This window comes from Oxyura jamaicensis, chromosome 6, assembly GCF_011077185.1.
Source record: "Oxyura jamaicensis isolate SHBP4307 breed ruddy duck chromosome 6, BPBGC_Ojam_1.0, whole genome shotgun sequence".
In the NCBI taxonomy this organism is placed as follows: domain Eukaryota; kingdom Metazoa; phylum Chordata; class Aves; order Anseriformes; family Anatidae; genus Oxyura; species Oxyura jamaicensis.
The window spans coordinates 14,410,558-14,426,065 of record NC_048898.1 but is presented as its reverse complement, the minus strand read 5'-3'; the positions used below and the strand labels follow the sequence as shown (position 1 = coordinate 14,426,065).

The following is a 15,508-nucleotide window of genomic DNA, read 5'->3' as shown; positions in this document are numbered from 1 at the left end:
TCAGCTGACAGACTCTGGAATGAATTATTCCAGCAGTGTCATCTGGGTCTATAGCTGGCTCTTCTATAATTGTGTTGAAGGCCTAGGTTTTTGTCTCCTTTTCATCTTTTTTCCACTACACCAGCATTGCAAAGGGACCTTAAAGTATGTGTAGGAAAACTGGCCTTGGGGACAGGCTTTACCTCAGGGTTAGAAACCCAGCTTTTTTTAATTTACAAGTGCTTGGTTGTGTGTAAATCTGTTTCGCTGCCTGAACTTCACATCAAAGTATCTGAGCTGTGCTGTGCTTGGGAGCAAGAGTGCATGTTTGTCATTGCATAAGCAAAGCAGAACTACCTTAGGGAATATGGAGACAAAGACCTGAACATGGCACACCTTAGAGGATTTGCTACTAATTTCAATGACAGAAGGCTTTTAGCATTCCTCTAGATGAATACCACTGCAATAAACACCATTTTGAAACTTATTTTTGTTTGAGGCTATTTCACAAAGGTGCTTAAACTCCTCTGAAACCTCTTTGTGGGGCTCCAAGTAATGACCTGGGAGACTGAAGCCTCCAGGGAAGGAGCAGAGAAAGTGCCCAGGAGCCTAATTCACCTCTTACAGAGCACAGACTGCTCCTGTTGACCTGACTGCCTGAAGTCATCACCCATCAGGAGAGTATTGGCAAGAAGTAGTGTGTACCAGGAGAAGTTCCTGCCGATCCTATGCTGAATAAAGCAAGAGGAATTGCCTGTGAACAGAGAGAGCACCCTCAGCATCAGGATTCATTCCAGCACTTTGGTGAGAATGATTCCAGAGGGGTGTTCAGTGTTTAGTTTTCAGGAGGATTAGCTGCACCTTTCATTTGTCCTTTGGAGATTATTTTTGCTCTGTAAAAAGGATTTAAGAAATGGCAAACCAATGCACAGGCACATAAAAAAAAAGAAGAAAACACAAGGTTATGGAAAGAAGAGAGATTATATCTGTTATATTGAATGATCCTAGAATACAATAACAGGGGGACAGTCGCCTGCTTAATCATCTCACTCTTACAAGTGGAAAAGATGCCTGGCAACAGAATGCGCTGATACGAATGTAAGAGTTGGTGAAGGGGGAAAAAAAAAAAAAAAAAAAAAAAAAAGCTAAGGAACAAAATAAGCATAAAATGTAAACAAAATTCTACTAGGAGTATTTGTAGTGACAGATGCTTTGGTAGATAGGGCAAAAAATATATTCCTTTCTCCTAAAGGGAAATAGGTGGAAGTCCATCAAATAAACTTTGTCCTAGCATATTTTATTTTTGCATGGAGGAAAAGGAAAAGATCTTTTTGATGTGTTTTTTTTTTTCCCTTCTGCTGTTTTTTCCCTTTCTGCCATACCAGAAAAAAAAAATATGGAAGATAAGCCAGGCAAAAGAAGAAAAAAAAAGAAAAAGAAGGGGGGTGGGGAGAAAAAAAAAAAAAAGGTTACTCTGAGTATCAGAGAGGGGGCTAATTGTCAAGGTTATATCTCCAAAGATGATTGATGTGAGGCTGGGTTTTTCTGTCAGCCTGTCACAAAGCAGGAATGTTTAATGTTCTCATTATTGGTTACGCTGTTGTGTATATTTCTCTGTCAGCACTGCAGACCCATCTGAACTGCCAAGGCACTTCAAAGCCCTGCAGGTCATTTATCATCCTCCTGACGCTGCGAATGTTCAGCCTCAGCTGAGTGCCAGGGATTTGTTATGACTTGAGAGCCAGCTGACAGACAGGTCTGCTGCAAAAAGGATTCCTTTTTGTCACACTGCGAAAACATCAATGTTCCTATAATGGCCTACAACTGTCAAAGGGGACTGCCACCTGACAGTTGTGTGGTCTCACTAATTTGCAGCCCGGTGACTTGTTTCCTTGAGTTTAGATTCAGTTACGGTGTCACATGCAAACAGGTCACCATCTGTCGTCCTGTGCCAGGGGGCACATGGTAGGGGGCGGAGAGGGAGGGAGCGATGCAGAGACGAGGAAAAGATGAAGTGGCAAACTGGGGGGGAGGGAGATGCAGGGGAAAAATAAAAATGGCTATGCAAATCAAAGCCATGTCTTTATTTCAGATTCCTGTTTCCTGAACGTTCCTAGCCTAACACAATGTGAATCTCTGAAAGTTGTGATGAAAATCAAGGCAGGGAAAGAAAGGACCTTGCAAACAGCCTGAGCTAGTGAGAGAGAGGGGGAGAGAGAGAAATATCAGGGCTTTGTTTCCTTTCCCAGGCCATGACATGATTAATCGTTTTCTTCTGATCTAATTTTGGAACATGAAAAACAGCACATTTGTCTTGAAGAAAAATGATGTGCCGTACTGCGCAGATGGAAATTTCGAGCAATGAAAAAGATTAAAGTGAAATTCCACTCCTTAGACCTAATCATGAGTTGTAGATTATTCTGTCGTTCTAACCAGATGGTAGGCTTGATTCCACAACCCCCTTCTTATATTAATGAATACTAGACTGTTATATTTGACTTAGGTAAGTGAAATGTCTATCAAGCCTAATGGACTGCCAGCCAGCATAACACATGTTGTACCACTGAGGGTCCTTGCTGCATTTTTCATGTTTTATACTAATGTAGAACATTTTGTTTCCTACTGTTTTCCATCATTGTCACTGTTTGCTAAATATTTTCACATGTAGGGGGAAAAAAGTAAAAAACTTGTGTCCAGAGCTAATTTCCTCACGTTGGTCGCAGCTATAATTCTACAAGTAAAACAGTCACCCGAAGCAATGCATACAAGAACTCAATAGTAACTTGATTAAGTTCCCAGTCAACAAGACTGCACTAGGCTGTATGTTAACAAACCTAATTATAGGCAGCATGGTGATAAATTGTGCAGGGTGCGTGTAGCACATCTCTGAGGTCATGTCTAGAAAAGAAGTTTTGCCCCAGGGGACAGGGATGGGGTGTCATTTCTAAATAGAGTAAACACAGGTTCACTGATGTTTCCCATTGGGTTACCTTCCGCTTTCTGACAAATGTTATTCTAGCAGGGGTGTCCCAGACGATCCTCATGGGAACAGAAGAGTGAAGGAAGGGAGGAATGGGAGGTTGGGGGATTCTCTTTAACCTTTCCAACTGTGTAGTCCTGTGACTGTCAAGTAATTTCTACCAAGTCTGGGCTCGCTAGAGTCATGGTTATGGATAATCATACGTTAGGATGGATGCCACCACTTGGGCTCAGAAAGCCTGTTATCATTTTAAGCATTTAGCTGAACAAAATAATACTTGTCATGTGTGCTGAATGTGAGAATGGATTGGGCTCTTACCCCTGCACATAAAATAAAAGGTATAAATCTCTGTTTTCTCCTCCTTCAAAAAGCGACACTCGGGCAGTTGTTGCATCCCGCCTGTGCGTGAGTGCCTGCAGCCAGGGAGAATGCTGCCAGGTAGAGGAAGCATGTATGCACAGACCTAATTTTAGACATTGAAAGAATCAACAGGATGCATGGATCAAGTTACTCTCTGCCTAGGAGAGAACAAGTCCAGAAACATGAGTAAGCGGGCAAGAGTTGTCCAAATCTGGACTTACTAAAGTGTGATAGATACAGCAAAGCTATACATGTGAGAGCCGGTTAGGCTGAACAAATCCTGATAAAGAAAAGTAAGGCACCAAAGTGCACCTCCTAATCAAGTAACAAGGATTTTTCCATTTGAAGAGGAATATCTTTTTGATAATAGAATGCATTTAAAGCTTACATCATTGCTTTAATGACTTTGTTCTGAGTTTATTAAACTTATTTCTTAAAGTTAAAATCCTGAGCTCTCCAGGGCACTCCCTCCTCCGCAGAACTACCATTAATGTTGCTGCTGAGTAAGGACTTTGGGATTGCACCATAGAATAAGCTCTGAGTATGCTCCAGCATGAGTACCTTGCATTTGGGATCCTCACTGTTGACAATTTTTCCTTTTTCTCATATACCTGTTTTTTTTTGAAAAGGATAAGGTGAGGATGTTCTGAGCAGAATGCATTTTTTCTCAGTGTGTATATTGCCCACACTGACAGCAAACAAATTGGAAGGTTTAAATTAATATGCCTCAAAACATTTTTCTTTGTAATTAATGTTAATTTTTAAAAGTATTTTTTTTGTATATGTACTGATTGGATCTGTCCAAGAATACAAGCTAAAATACCAAGACTCTTTCATCACATTTCTGTTACAGCTGGATTTAGACTCTGTTTTAACAACCCTTAAAGCTTGCTCTCAAGGGATTAAAAATTTCATCGATGAGAATTCCTATGCAAAAAGTTGCATGACTTTTTTTTTTTCAATTAATTTAAACTCCCACTACCCTGTGTTTACTGAGATTGCTACAGAGGAGCAAGTTACCCCTTTAAATTATCTGTGCAGATTACCAGTCTGTGGAGTTCATATCCTCTGGGGAAAACTGGCTTCTTGCAGTGTTGCTTCTCTACGCAGGGCGTGTGGAGCTGAGCTGGCAGTGAAGGGAAAGTAATTTGTTCCTGACAAGGGCCAGTAGCAGACTATTTCTTCACTGGAAGAAAGTGACAATCAAGCAGGAAATTGTGACTGCAGTTCCTTATTTGAGCTGATCCTTCTTAGGAGCTGGTAGACATATCTTAACTTAGCCTTTAGCTTGTTTTCCTCAGTCTCACAGTTTTGCTTTCCGTGAAATGTCAAGGACCTTGAATTCCTGCAGTGTTTATAGTTTGGCCTATGGAATTCACGGCCCGCTCAGTGTTGCTGCTTTACACTTTTATCGTTAAAGTAACACAGGAAAGGCTGACATTGCTCTTTCTCTGTTAGGATTTCCCAGGGATGACTGCAGCTTTAACAGAGTTCTTTGACCCACTGGAGAAGAGGGTGACGCATAGGAAAGGGAGAGCAAAGTGTCTTCTGTTGTTGATTTTTTACAAAACCAACTTACTTCCAAATGCAAGGATGGATGGTGACTGTGCTGTAGCTATCTGCCTCCTTGTCTTTCTGGAAGAGCACATACAGCCTTTCTGATCTGCCATGGGATGCTGCTTTGCTGTAACTTCAACTGATGGCAAATGATGGGACCAGGAAATAAAGGTCTGCTCTCAGCACTCAGTAACGCTACCCAGGAGGGCAGGACCTTGAATACACAGAACGTCTAGCCAGGTTTGGAAAAGGTTACCTACAACAGACTCAGTAAGTTGTTTATCAGTTTCTACATGTCTGGCCTGCATCTGAGTGCTCAGAATTGGAGTGCTTGTACTTAGGTTTCAAATCAGTATGCCCAGGTAAGCCTCATGGCTCTGAATCCGCATGACGTTAACTTTCTGAAAGCAAGAATCTGTGGCTCCTAGCATTTCTTGAGAAGATTGCCTATGCATGTGATGGATCCCCTTCTAAAGAAGCCATCTGTAGAAGGCTCTTGCATACTAGCTTCATGCACCTCTTTGGCTGCCTGCCTTCCTTTGGAGAAGATGACTCGGTTCACCCCTCTGACCTGAGGCTCATTTCATCAGACTCCGAAGCCATTCCTGCCTGGGCAGACTGACTACCTCTGGTGGGGCCAGGGGCGAGGGAGAAGGAAGGAGCACCCTCTTATCTGAACTGCAAAACCATTGCTTACAATAGTTTTCATGAGGGGTGACAAGTCTCTTCTTTCTTCAGAATGTTTATTTCCATTTTACACATGCTCCCAACTTCCCTCCCTCCTTGCACTTTTCTCGCTTTTGTACCCTGCAACTTTCATCAGTTTGTTTCTTTCCTTTCAGATGTGCTCAAGGCGCAGCAAGAGTTGATACAATCTAATACAAACTTCCCTGTTTGCTGTATCATAAAATGTAGTGCCTGGTGTGTTCATTCCCCTCCTGTCATCAAGTGCCAGCTACAGCAGTGTTTAGTACCTCCAGGTTCTTCCTGCTGTCATTTTCACTTCCCCCCAAGGACTAAACATTTAAAAACCAAGAAATCCTAACTGAGATCCTAAGTAACACTTGAACCACGCTGATCTTAGGTAAACAGTTCCCAGAGTGTTACCATTCCTGATGTTGAAAGAGCAGATCAGTGAAAGAAAAGAATGTGCATACAGATTCTTGGTAATCAGACAGCCAGCTAATTTCTCAATATTGAAAGATTCCTTTTGAAGCCATTAATTTTGTTTACATTTCAACTGACACACAAGCTAATGAGCCTACTGCTTACTCATGAAAGACTTTTACCCAATTTTTAATAGTAGCTAAGGGTTTAAGGCTTATTTTGATGAAAACATGAAATGTAAAACCGGGCTTGTTTTTTGTCCATTTCGTATATATTTATATTTTTAAGCTTTACTTTGTTAAACTGATTTTATCAGTTTAGCAGTAGACAAGTAAGAGGAAAAACTGCCCTGCACTCTCTTGGCAGAACTGCATTTGCCCCACCAGGTGCTGGTGTGAGAAGTGATGTCAGGTACTGAAGAAACACCTGATCTCCTGTTGGCCAGAAGCCCGCCTTTCTGCATAAGAGTGGGTGTACGTTTTGTATTGAAAGGTAAAACCTAGGTCGTCAGTGATCATCAGCATCTCTTGCTTAAATAGGGCTTTAGACATTCATCTCCTCCCAAAGTATAGGTTGGGTTGTGTCAGGGTCCTGATGGGCTTTAACGGCCCTGACCAGTCTCAGCTGGGACCACCACTCACAGCCCCTGCCTGCAGGTCCAGGAGCCCCATTTTGGGCCAGCTTTGGGCACTCTGCTGTTCCCTAAGCCATGATGTAGAGGTTCCTGTGCCATTTGTCTGCTGCCCTGGCTTCTGGGCTGGTTTGCGTGGGTGGACTCCAGACCTGCCCTGCAAGGTAGCTTTGCCTTCTGCCCCTGTCCTGGTTAGGCTTCCTGTGTGGATCCTGCACTTTCCAATTTACCTCGCCTTGTCTGGGATGATCGACGGACCCTATCACAACCATGAGCCCAGCCCAATTCAGATGATGTGTGGCTGCGCATGGGTTACCCTCATTTTCGAGCTTATTCCGCCTCTGGAGAAGCCCTGCTTTTGCTGCTCCCAGAAAGGGGGCTGTTTTAGTATTTAACATTAATGAGTGTGCTACACAGCAGGAGAGCTCCCAGCCAGCCTTGGCTTTTTTTTTTTTTTTTTTTTTTTCTCCCCAGGATCCACCCCCCCCCCAGCCCCCTCATGTGTTCCCTGCTCAAGAGAAAGGGGGTCTGCTTGAACATCTTGCTGCTATTTGCACTACCTCATGTGGTACAACCCTGCTCAAGGCTCTTGCAGAAAAGTTGAAGGCTTCTCCTCAAGTCCATGAGCATGGGCTCTCAAGGGACTGGGAACAAGTCCATTGCTTATTCTACTTGTTTTTGCACCTGCATAAGCAGTGATTGCTTCAAAACTTAATGTTTTAGTTTTGTTTAGGCATAGAGCACTTTCACCTGCTGTGTGGATTTGTGCACATTCAGAAAGGCCTCCCTGTCTCCATTTGTCAGTGGAAGGGGTAGAGTTTCCCTGGTGCAGTGCCAAATTTGTACAGAATTTGAAACTTCCTTCTATACGAGATGCAGTGTTCTGTAATCCTCAAGGAGAGCCTAATGTCTTTGGGGATATAGATACATATAAATACCCTGGCATCTGAGAAAACACTACTTCTAAGTGAGATAGTTGAGCATATAGCCTGTATCCCACTTTCTGCTGTTGTTTATTGTTTTTCAGAAGCATACATTCGCAGTAAATAAAATCTCAGAAAATTTGACAGAGAGACTTAAAGGCTTCACTGTTACTGGTAACTAGCTAACTTAGGCTGACGATAGCAGATGACTGGTGAAATACTGCCATTGTCTTAGTCCTGCCTCTTCCTCTTTCTGGAGTGTTGGTTCTGAGAGCCAACTTATTAGCCATTGGTTTTGCTACGGTGTTAAAATTAATCTCCAGATTGATGTAAAATGAATCACAGAATTCTACCTTTAGAAAATAATAGCCATTGGAAATAAGGAAACCTTGCTTGCCTCTCTCCTTTGTCATGAATGTTAATAAAAGACTAACTCTAACCCAGGTTGGTGTCAAGGGTAAGGAAATATAGTGATTTATATGATCAGCTATTGGATTTAAACACCAACTTCCCGTTAATCTCGATGACAATTATTTAGTTAAATCCTCATATCCTTTCAAAAATATGCCAGTGTTCTCCCACTAATTTTGTCACGTTCATACATAGTGACAGATTTTGTAAAACTACTTTCATAAATGAACAGACCCAGAAGTGCCATACTGATGAATGCCAGTTAAAAAAAAAAAAAAAAAAAAGGACAACCTGATTAGATTTCCTGTGGTAGAAATATTTTATCAAACAAAATACAGTTTTTGAAATGCAACACCACAGAAGAAATACAGTAGGTTGAAAATTCCCATAATGACAAATCCATGAGCCTAAATATTTGGTGTTTCTGATTTGCTCACTTCCTCAGGTTAATGTTTCTTCAACATGTTTCCAATTCTGTTTTTCAGCTGAATTGGTAGTTGTACTTTCAAAGGTGATGATTTGCAAATGATGATTTCCAGCCTACTGTATTCTATGTAAGGCAGAATGTCCATCAAGATGCCTGTAGGTGACATTAGTAGTGCAATCATTCAAAATGCAGCCTGACAGCATTTCAATCAATTCACTTTTCAACACTAGACATCAAATATACATTGCAAACCCAGCACCTGCTCTGCTTATAGTGTGACATCAAATAAGTTAGCCCCAGGTCCTAAGGCAGAAGCTGTCTCTCTTGAACTGCCAGATTAAGAAGTGACTTTGGCAATGATACTCTTGGAGATTAACACTCTACCAAACCTGGCTCTCAAGCTACAATACAATCTAATTCCCTTACTCCTTATGTGTTGCTCTCTGAGCGCAGACCACAGGAGCTCTGTCTGCTGGATGACTCTGACAGAGTCCAGGTCTTAGCATTGTACTGCAGAGGTTCACATTGACAGCAAAGGTGCGAGCAGAATGGCAGCCTCACATTTCCCAAAATTTGCCCCAGGTCTGAGCTCCCTGGGAGCAGCTCCCTCCCTGTGGTAACAGCTGCATTACAGGAGGCCCAGGGGGAGGCTGGATTTTGCAGCTGCTCACGCAGTCTGGGTGGGGGTATCGAGACCTGCCTTTGAACAGAGGCCAAAGCACAAGGGTAGCGCCCACCTCTTGTCATGCGGCCTTTGGGAGGAAGAGGTGCAGCTGCTGCCACCTCAGCGGGTGTCCCCGGGGCAGGGGAGCAGTGCTGTACTGCAGTAGCCTCACTCACAGCAAGCCTGCCCAAAGGCTTCCTCACCTGTGGAGCTAGCCCCCTGCCACAGCAGGGACACCGCAACCCACCTGCAAGGAAGGACCCACCTCTGCACCACGACAGAATCCCAAATGGGCTTTTCACTTGGAAGGATCGTTATTATGAGCATATCAGAGTCCTGGCTTTGTGAGGTGGTGGCTCCAAGGAATAAGAGGGTGTCGTGGGTCCTGCTAAGAGTTGATGGCTGCTGCTTTTCTGCCTGGAACCTGCTGCATTGATGGGGTTGGAATGCACAGACCTATGGCTAAGAGAGGGACCGCGGAGCAAGAGAAGAGATCACGCAAGGGTGTGAAGGAGGGTTGGTTTTGATGCTCGGTTTTTGTTTTTTTCCTCTTTTGGAGGAAGGTTGCCTTGTGATGTTCTGTCCCAGTGAGATACCTGAGTCCCGAGTTCCTGCCTCTATCTGGAGACAAGCTCAGAAGATCAGAGCAAGACCGCCTTTAGTGTGGTTCTTGACTGCCTAAGGCCAAACACGGACGAAGGAGTATAATTAATTCCAGAAGTTTCTGTGAAGGACTGTGACTAGACAGGCTTATTCTGTTTGTTTGTTTTTCATGTTTTTTTGTGGAGTTTTCATCATGGAAGCATGACTCCTCAGGAAGCATTCTGTTTCAGAGGATTCCCAAACAGAACAAAAGATGGAGTTCCTCCTTGTCCGGTGTCATTTACTGCTTCTAATGGTGGCAAAGGAACAAGAAACTGGTTGTGAGAACCTGTTCTTTGCTTGTGGCCTGCAAGGGAGGTGGGTTTTTTGTTGTTGTTATTTTTGTTTTCTCTTTTGCTGGGGACTAGAATAGGTTAGCTATCGGTGCCCTTTTAAGTTCTCATTTCACATTTATAATTTGGGCGGCAGTAAGATCTACCCCTTGACTCACAGCAACCTGTATTGCATCTGCTGGTTCCTTTGCTTCTGAGTCAGATCAGTAACTCCCTCCTACATCAGAGGACAGCTAGCTATAAGCAAAATCCATGGCAGTGCCTGAGAAAGCGGGCAGGTACTGGACGTGCTAGGATTTCATGTTCAGAGGAATGAGAAGGGTGTGCTGACACTCATAAACTTTAGAAGGGCAGTGTGAATCCCCTTTCTTCAGTCCTGTTTGCTTTAAGACTTTGGTGCTGATGGCATAGATGAGGAGGATGAGCATGTGGGAGATGAATCAGGTGAAATAGCACCAGAAAGGCAGAGTCAGCTGGCCATAAGTGCTGTACCCAAGGGACACAAGTTGGGGCCCAGGTGTGACAGGTATATAAGGAGAAGGTTTTGATGTGTCCTGTTTTACCTCACGCCTCACCACCACTGCTGTGCCATTGCTCTAAAAGACGTGATCTTCCATGACCACAAGTACAACACCGGGTTCGATCCGGCTTCAGTCCCAAGCACAAGGCAGAGTGGTGATGATCACATAAGCAGTCAGGGGTTGCAGATTCATGTTAACACGTGGGGCGGTTGCCCTCACAGCCAGCTAAGTGACACAGGTGGCAGGCGGTCTCAGCATTAGTGTGGGCCCACCTTGGCAGGAGGCTCGCACCTCCTCGCCCTGCAGGAGCCGCCCACGATCACGTCCCTTGAGCTCTGTGGAGGGCAGTGCCGCGCGTGCTGCTGCTGTGCTTGCTGAGGCCCTCTGAGGCAGGAGCACAAGTGCAGCAGGAGGTACACATCCCACGTGGCGCAGCAGAGGTTAACACAGCGCCTAATAACATTCACAGATGAATCAAACAGCTGAGTAGAAAAAGCTGTCATAAATATTTGCTGTCCTAGCAGACTGTGTGTGGGAAGAGGAATGCTTAGAAGATGATGTGGTAGAAGCATGGACAAAGACTTCAAGGAAGATGGGAAATTGTACAGGGGTGGGAGAAGTTACTCAGAGCTGCTAAACTCAGTGGTTTGGGGCTCTTCTCTCCCAGGAGTGACTGAATCTCTTCCCCACAGAAAGGCTGGGCTCTGGAGAGAGGCAGGCTGGATGCTGGTAAAGCCCAGGTTAGGGCAAGGTCCCCGCAGGCTTGCTCAGTCTGCTCTTTGGGACATTAATCTGGCTGGTGCACTGTCAACATGCAGGCTCACAGATGGTAAAAGGACTCACAAGCCAGGCCTGAGTGCTTGCTGTGGACACAGATGTGCTCTGAAGATTGGTTCGGTATTTATGTGAAACAACTGCTTTTTATTAAGAAGTGTTGAAACTAACATAAATATTTATAAATGGCTTTAGCATATTAAATTGTTGACATAACACAAATACAAATATTTCATAGAAAAGTGAATAAACATATAAAGCTACATTACTTTGTAAATGAATTCATTAGTATTTATTACAGGAAATTACAATTAATTATTAAGCATTATGATGGCTTGCTTGGAGAATGGATGTATTATTTTCATTATAATTAATAATTTTAATTACCAACTTTAAGTACTGGTGATTTCCCCCCCACATCACAAGGCACATTTTTTATAAGGCATCTAAAGTATGCTAAGTGTTTTTGTTCTGGGTAGCTTTGTAGTACAAAATAAACAATTGAAAATAAAGTTAATTTCCTAGTTGCTAAGTGGAAATAGACACTCTGGCTGCCCCTTAATCTGTTATGACCTGGCTTGGGAGAGCTGGTTTATATTGAGCAATAAAAATTTTATTTCTCCACAGTTTTCTGCATCGCAACCAAAAAGCCAAGAAAGCAGGTTTTCCCCTTCTACTGATTTTATGTCCTTTCTGCCATCAAAAAAAAGTATGTGCATGCTCAAAAGCCTCCCGTCCTTCTCTCTCCTTACACCTCTTGTGTTAAATTGGCCTAAATACGCATATTGCCTCAAAGATGTCTGCAAATTAAGATGGTCTCACTGTTATTCCTGGTGTTAACCAGTGTGCCCCTACTACTATCTTGTAGACCTCCAATCATGAGACCTAGTACACAATATGCAGACAATCTGGTTTTTAGACAACTTCATTTATTAAGCAGATGCATAACCTGCATGTTTGTGGGTTGTTGCCACAAGACTTCACGTCCCAAATCTGTGCTCTGCTTGTCTTCCCTTGTGCCCTCCTAGTGCACCTCAGCACTCTAATATCTCTCAGGTTCTTGCTTCTCGTGTCTTGTCTACCTGACTGCTGTGCTTGAGACACACTGGCTCTCAAGCAGAAATGAGCATTTTCACTTCTGCATTACCATGACTAACTTTGCACCCAGTACCTTGATAGAATAAGGAGTGCCTGGCCAAACTGTACTTCTAACCACCCCACCCTCTCCTGTGGTACCACAGCATCCCCTGAACTCTGGTTGTCATTACCGTCTCCCACAGGTCCCTGCTGACAGCAGGGGTTGCAGATATGAGCATTAGCAGGCACTAATGAGGACATCTGAACTGGGTGAGTGGTGATTTTTCAGCTGTTGAATCAATCACTAGACTATAAAAGCGGTGAGGCAGATTAGCAAGATATTTTGCTCAACACTGAAGAGCAAGGGTACTGCCTGTGGAGGGTAGGGTGGCTGTATGATTCCTCATAAAGTGCTTTATGCTGGAACAAAACATAGATATTCTACCCTTGTTAGAAGTAGGGTTTAAAATATATATATATATATATATATATATGCAATTAAACTTTTAAACATTCTTCTGCATGTTGCTAAATGCCTTTAGTACTACTGAAGGGATAGGCTGTGGCTGTTGTGAATTGGTCTGTCCATTTGGAAGTGGGAAAGGAGTATTATAGCAGAGTTATTTTTTAACTTTTTTTTTTTTTTTCTGAATTTTCAAAACAGAGAACAGAATGAATTCTTTGTGAAAATTGCTGGATGGACAACAACTTTGCAATTCCTGGAGGAACCGCAGGGGATTCCCTCTCTTGCTTCACATCGTAGTATGGTTCCTTTTGTTTGTCTCACGAGTAAGGAGCAGCTCTGTTTGATTCATACCCTCCTACTTCTTTTTGAGACTGTGTAAGGTAAGAGTGTTTTTTTTTTTTTTTTTTTTTCCCTACAGGGCTTTTTTTCCTCCTTTTTTCCTGTCATTAGCAGTTAGCCTTTGAATAGCTACATCCAGGTTGGTTGATACAAAGCAGAGAATGTTGATCAAATATGAGTAACTTGTATTAGCAATAGGTATGCAACTTACTTAAGCCATCTGAATAATTATATTGCATCAAAGTATTTTCTAAGCAGGAATTTAAACTAAGTTGCCTAGAGTTTGCTATATAAGGTTATGTGATGAATATGCATTGATTCAGCGGAGCTGTTATTTTACAAAATCAGTTACTGTCATGTTTTTAGTTTTGATGCATTTACACTAATGTTTCCCTCTAGCATAGCTTGATTAAGATGGGATCCTTTGCCTTTCATTGCAATAATTAAATATTTATTTTGTGTGTGTTTTTTTTTTTTTTTCATATCTCGAGCAGTAATTACTTGTTGCAAAGCACTTTCATATGCTCTGCTCAGATGGAAGATGTAATAGAAAAATTCTGTTGTTGTCAGAATTGAATGAAAGCTAGAAAAACATAAGTAATAATGCAAATATAGAAACAATTTCACTGAATCAGGATTTGTATTGTTGTTGTTCAATGCAGTGTGTTTGAAAGTCTAACAAACTGGAACCCTACTGTGCTTGAAGCTGCAGTGGCACTGGACAAAAAGGTAGCCACTGCACTGAAGTATGTTCAGTTTTTCCACAAACCTTTAACCAGTCAAGTTGGAGGTTCAATTTGTTTGCTTGTTTTGATGCTTGCTCTGGCTTCTTTTATTTTCTTTTTTTTTTTTTTTTGAATGATAATGAAAATGTATGTTGAATGCACATGTATTAATCACTTAGTACATACTTAGATGTTATTATCGGAAGGCCTCATCCACTGAAGTTGCAGAAAACTCTTCCCTTTACTTCTCTGCTCTGTTTTGAAGCAAGCTCTCTATTCTTTGGCTGTCTTCCTTTGTGTTCTTAAACATCTTCAAAAGACACTGTTAATCGGAATGATGGCAAGTGCTATTGGCCAGCAACTAGAGGAACTATACTTTTGAACGGACATAGCCTGACCTCGAAAACTGGAATGACAAAATGTAGGCTTCTCAAATAACATACGAAGTTGTGGCTGCAATGAAACAGCCACAAACTTAGCCTGTGGCACAGTTGCTCTGTGGCATTGGAGGCAAAATTAGAAAACCCAAGTCATTGGTGGTATTCCACAAGTGACTGAGCCTATTGTACTGGTACCGTTCAGCCTCACAAATACACTGTGTTCCCAGCACTCATCTGCTTGTCATGATCTGAAGGTCATTTAAGGTCTGGAGCTGATAGTTGTTTTTTTTTATTCACCTTGGGGTAGAATTGGGTTTTAAATGATTTAAGACCTTCCTTTGCCCAGAAGGAGGACTGCGTTCCTTGTCCAAATACTTGGTATGAATTATATTTAAACTCTGTAGCTGACTAATAAACTTAAAACACTTTAATGTGTTTTTATGTGTAGCAACACTGATTTAGTCAAGGCCTGTGGGATTCAGAAAAGGAAGTGTATGAGTGCGTCTACACATACATGTGTGGTATGTGCATGCATGTAGTAGTGAAGCTTAAATTGTAACTTTGAGTATAGCTGCAATTAATTTGATCAGTGTATAGATGTTAATGTAAATCCCCCAGGATTTTTCCATAATGCATAAATGAGAGAAACACTTGTTTGCAGGTATATCTTATGTAATGAATGAGATAAAATCTAAACAATTTAAGACTTCTGAACTTTTTTCTCTTTTTCAGAATCTAAATAGCAAAGGTGTCTAAGATGTACACTTGAACTTATCTCATTATAGTTTTAAATGCTGCCAAAGTAATTGAGTAAATTTCTTTAAGTACATATTTAGCACTAATTATTCTGTGTTGTAGATCAGTGATTTCAGAAAATGAATTCCACTGAACCAATCTCTATTGGCCAAAGGTATACATTTCATTGGTGATGCTGTATTTCCTTTATGAACTGAAAATTACCCAGGTCTAGATACTTTTTTCAATCTCCTAATAGTATTTTGCACTCACTTCTACTTGATTGTTCCCACTCCCCCCCATGAATATAGTAAAGCTTTTACCTACCCTGTTAGCCACCAGGACACGTCTAGATAGTCATAAAGGCCTCTGCTAGCCCCTCAGTCTTTTGTAATTAAAATGGTTGGGGTTTAGTATCTTGTAAGTAGCTGTAGTGGCCCTAAGCATGCAAAGAAGGCACAGAAAATGAAGCATCAGGGTGGGAGCTTGGAGTGGGGAGGATGAAAAAATTTAATGA

General features: G+C 42.2%; 1 long non-coding RNA gene across 1 annotated transcript; it reads left to right on the top strand.

Annotated features, from left to right (window-relative positions):
- The first annotated feature begins 2,017 nt into the window (after positions 1–2,017).
- On the top strand, positions 2,018–6,127 carry LOC118169444. Its single transcript, XR_004752105.1, has 3 exons — positions 2,018–3,505; positions 4,778–4,834; positions 4,912–6,127. It is a non-coding gene; the product is annotated as an uncharacterized LOC118169444 (long non-coding RNA).
- The last annotated feature ends 9,381 nt before the right edge of the window (positions 6,128–15,508 follow it).